General features: G+C 45.5%; 1 pseudogene; it reads left to right on the top strand.

The window, feature by feature from the left end:
- Window positions 1-2,157: 2,157 nt before the first annotated feature.
- On the top strand, window positions 2,158-3,770 carry LOC118533288 (alcohol dehydrogenase class-3 pseudogene; annotated as a pseudogene).
- The last annotated feature ends 1,153 nt before the right edge of the window (window positions 3,771-4,923 follow it).

Raw genomic sequence — 4,923 nt, 5'->3', positions numbered from 1 at the left:
TCAAGGAGGGAGACCAGGAACTTCATGAGGACGTAGGGCAAGCCAACTGTAGGACAGAAATGTGGGCCAGGCTTACCTGGGCACTCTGCTCCTCAGGCTAAAAAGATTGTACCATGATAACGATCATCTTTGTGATGAGAGCTCTCAAAATGTTTGTTTCTGGAGTCACACTGTTCCAATCTATAACTGGTTGTCCTCAATAGAGTGTACAAATATAATCCTGGGATTCCCTTTCACCAATCTCTGTGCAAGTTTCCCATTACCTTTTCCCTTCGTTGGATCAGAAGAGCACATCCTCCAGCAGCTTCTTTTTTTTTAAGATTTTATTTATTTATTTGACAGAGAGAGAATGAGAGAGAAAGCACATGAGAGGGGGGAGGGTCAGAGGGAGAAGCAGACTCCCTGCTGAGCAGGGAGCCCCATGCGGGACTCGATCCCGGGACTCCAGGATCATGACCTGAGCCGAAGGCAGTCAGTCGCTCAACCAACTGAGCCACCCAGGCGCCCCTCCAGCAGCTTCTTAAGAAAAGATACTCAGGTAGTAAGTGTTTTTGAGATCTCACTTGACCGAAAATGTCTTTATTCTATCCTCAACTTAACTAATAATTTGACTATGTATAGAGTCCTAGGTTGGAAATTTTTCATAAGAAATCCAAAGGCACTGCTCCTTTGTCTTTCTAGCTTCCAGAGTTAATTTTGAGAAGCCTGAAGATATACTGATTCTGGATTCTTTTTTTTTTTTTCAAAGTTGTTGCTGTATTCTCTTCTTCTATTAGGAAGTGTCTTCACATTCTTTGTTTATATAATCATTATTGAGAATGGACCACTGGTATCATCTTGAGGATGCCTGAGATCACCCCCAGATGCCGGCCAGGGCCCTCCTGGGTTCATAACAAGGAGCTCAAGAACAAACGCACCTTCTTCCCCATCACCAGTCTGGAGGATACCATAAACATTGTTCTAGTGAGCATTACTGATTCTTCATTCTTGATAAGCCTCCCCTAGATCTGCAGAATCTTCTTTTTGTCCTTGGGGTTCTGACATTTTACAATAATATGCTTTGAAGTTCATTTATTTTCATCTGTTGTGCTGGGACCTTGGAATCTAGAAACTCATTATCATTCAATTCTGGAAAATTCTGGATTATTTTGTTGATGATTTCCTCCTTCCTTCTGTTTTCTTCTTTCTTTTCTTTCTTTCTCTCTTTCTCTTTTTTAATCTCAAGATATTTGGATATTCACCTTCTGAACTAGTCCTTATTTTTTTTCTCTATTTTCTATTTTTGCCTTTTTGGCCCCACTTTCTGGGACAGTTTGTCAAAAAAAATTTTTTTAAGATTTTATTTATTTGTCAGAGAGAGAGGGAGAGCACAAGAAGGGGGAGCGGCAGGCAGAGGGAGAAGCAGGCTCCCTGCTGAGCAGGACTCAATCCCAGGACCCTGAGATCATGACCAGAGTCAAAGACAGACGCTTAACCACTGAGCCACCCAGGCATCCCCAGATTTTTAATTCCTAATGTTTATATTGAATTTTAACTTCTGCTACAATTAAAATTCCTAAGCGCTGTTTTGTTCTCTGGGTGTTCCTTAATAAAATAGCATTTTGGTTTTTTTTATCTTCTTACTTCTCTGAGGATATATTTTTCTTTTTTTCTTAAGTAAACTCTACCCCCAATGTGAGGCTCGAACTCACAACCCCGAGATCAAGAGTCACATGCTCTACCAACTGAGCCAGGCAGGAGCCCCATCTGAGGATATATATATATTTTTAAAGATTTTATTTATTTATTTGACAGAGAGACACAGCGAGAGAGGGAACACAAGCAGGGGGAGCAGGAGAGGGAGAAGCAGACTCCCCACTGAGCAGGGAGCCCGATGCGGGGCTCGATCCCAGGACCCTGGGATCGTGACCTGAGCCGAAGGCAGACGCTTAACGACGGAGCCACCCAGGCGCCCCTGAGGATATATTTCTTAACAAAAAAGGTTTCCTTGCACCATCTGTTGTTTTCCTTATGGGGTTTCCTGTTTTTTTCCTTGTCTTTCATGATGAAGATGTCTCTTAGCTATCTATCTGGTAATCCTCGATTGTCCATTCATATTTAAGAGTGGGGAGGTCCCTGGGCAGCCCACCCTGGATGTCCGCCCCTCACTGACCCGAGTCCGAGGTCATGGCGAACCAGGTTATCAAGTGCAAGGCTGCAGTTGCCTGGGAGGCAGGAAAACCCCTCTCTGTAGAGGAGGTAGAGGGGGCACCCTCAAAGGCTCATGAAGTTCGAATTAAGACGATCGCCACTGCAGTCTGCCACGCCAGTGCCTATACCCTGAGTGGGGCTGAGCCTGAAGGGAGTTTTCCAGTGATCTTGGGACATGAAGGTGCTAGAACCACGCAAAGTGGTGGCGAAGGATTTACTAAGCTGAAGGCAGGTGATACTGTCATCCCACTTTATATCCCACAGTGTGGAGAATGCAAATTTGGTCTAAACCCTAAAACAAACCTTTGCCAGAAGATGAGACTTACTCAAGGGAGAGGATTAATGCCAGATGGTACCAGCAGATTTACTTGCGAAGGAAAGACAATTCTACATTCCACGGGGACCAGCACGTTTTCTGAATATACAGTTGCGGCTGATATCTCTGTTGCTAAAATTGATCCGTGAGCACCTTTGGATAGAGTCTGTCTTCTGGGCTGTGGCACTTCAGCTGGCCATGGTGCTGCTGTGAACACTGCCAAGGGGGAGCCTCGCTCTGCTGGTGCCATCTTTGGCCCAGGCGGAGGTGGACTGGCGGCCAGCGTGGGCTGTAGGTGGCTGGTGCATCCGGATCGTTGGTGTACACATCAATAAAGATGAATTCACAAGGGCTAGGGAGTTTGGAGCCTCTGAAGGTATTAACCCCAGGAGTTCAGGAAACCCATCCAGGAAGTGCTCACTGAAATGACTGTCGGGGGAGTGGACTATTCCTTCGTGTGCGCTGGTAACGTGAAGGTCATGAGAGCAGCGCTGGAGGCCTGCCACCAAGGCCGGGGCGTCAGCATGGTGGTTGGAGTAGCGGCTTCAGAGGAAGAAATCACCACTCGCCCGTTTCAGCTGGTAACAGGCCGCATGTGGAAAGGCACTGCCTTTGGAGAATGGAAGAGTGTGGACAGTGTCCCAAAGTTGGTGTCTGAATAGATGTCCAAAAAGATTAAAGTTGATGAATTTGTGACTTACAATCTGTCTTTTGACCAAATTAATGAAGCCTTTGAACTGATGCATGCAGGAAAGAGCATTTGAACTGTTGTAAGGCTATAAATTCAGCAGAGAAAACATGTCCATCCTTGTACCCAAGTCCTGTGGTCTGACTGGCACAGCCCAACAAGCAGGGAGAAGCTCTTCCAAGTTCACAGCCTCTTAGACCTTCTCTACTACCGCTTCCAGAGTGACCTACTCTAGGCAATAATATTTTGTGTATAATTCATAAATCTCTAATCAAGGACAGGGCTAATACAGTCATAAATCTGTTTTCTAAACTCTCCTTCACATGAATAACTGCTCGCTCATTAAGGAATATTTTAATATAATAAAAGTAATTTCTGCAAAAAAAAAAAAAAAAGAGTGGGGAAGTAAAACACAGATTAGAAGCTCTGTGTGCTGGAGTGGGAAGGGTTGTTGAGCCTCACTGCAAAGGGACTTGGCTGGGTCATTTGTTGAAAAACTGTCAATTTCAACAACCTTTAGGTTGTTTTCTCTTGGGCTCCAAAGACTTTCCAATTTCCAAAGATTCTCCAAAGACTTTCCAATTTCCTGTTGAGAGAAGGCAGAGAGCAGGGGATGGAGGGATGGAGAACAGCCTCAGTGTATATCCATTGACATAGTGCTTGTTTTCAACACAACTGTGGCTCTCAACTTTGTCACAGTGTATCTGTTTCAGTTTCTTAGGGCTGTGGTAACAACATACCACACACTGGGGGGCTTAACAACAGACATTTACTGTCTCACAGTTCTGGAGCCTAGAAGTCTGAAGTCACAGTGTCAGCATGGCCGGGCTCTTTCTGAAGGCTCTAGGAAGAATGCATTTCATGCCTCCCTCCCAGCTTCCGGTGCTTGCCAGCAATCTTTGGCATTCCTCGGCTTGTACACTTGTCACTGCAATCTCTCTCTCTCTTTTTTTTAAAGATTTTATTTATTTATTTGAGAGAGAGAGAGAGTGAGAAAGAGAGCGCAAGAGGGGGTAGGGTCAGAGGGAGAAGCAGACTCCCCGCCGAGCAGGGAGCCCGATGTGGGACTTGATCCCGGGACCCCGGGATCATGACCTGAGCCGAAGGCAGTTGCTCAACCAACTGAGCCACCCAGGCGCCCAGCAATCTCTGTCTTTATGTGGTGCTCTTCTCTTGGTGCGTCTTCACAATGTCGTGTGTGTGTGCGTGTGTGTGTGTGTGTATCTTCCTCTCTTCTAAGGACAGTGGCCAGGATGGATTTAGGGCCCATCCTCTATGTGGATGTTTACTTTGTTCTGCCCCATCTAACGATTTTAGGACTGAATCATTGGAAAGAGAATGGGAGGGATATTAAAACATGTCTAAGTTGGGCACCTGGGTGGCTCAGTTGGTTGAGCGACTGCCTTCGGCTTAGGTCATGATCCTGGAGTCCCAGGATCGAGTCCCGCGTTGGGCTCCCTGCTCAGCAGGGAGTCTGCTTCTCCCTCTGACCCTCCCCGCTCTCATGCTCTCTATCTCATTCTCTCTCTCAAATAAATAAATAAAAATCTTTAAAAAAAAAAAATGTCTAAGTTTAGAAAAACCACGTATGTCCACAAATTCTTCAACACTATCCCCAACTGAGGTGGAATCTAATTCCTCTCCCTTGAATAATGGCTGGACTTGCTTCTAACAAATACAACACATCAGAAGTGTGACTTCTGGGGCCAAGTCATAAAAGGTAATACAG

The sequence above is a fragment of the Halichoerus grypus genome, chromosome 5, assembly GCF_964656455.1.
Source record: "Halichoerus grypus chromosome 5, mHalGry1.hap1.1, whole genome shotgun sequence".
NCBI classification, from domain to species: Eukaryota; Metazoa; Chordata; class Mammalia; order Carnivora; family Phocidae; genus Halichoerus; species Halichoerus grypus.
The sequence above is the reverse complement of the archived record's forward strand: the minus strand, read 5'-3'. Positions and strand labels throughout refer to the sequence as shown.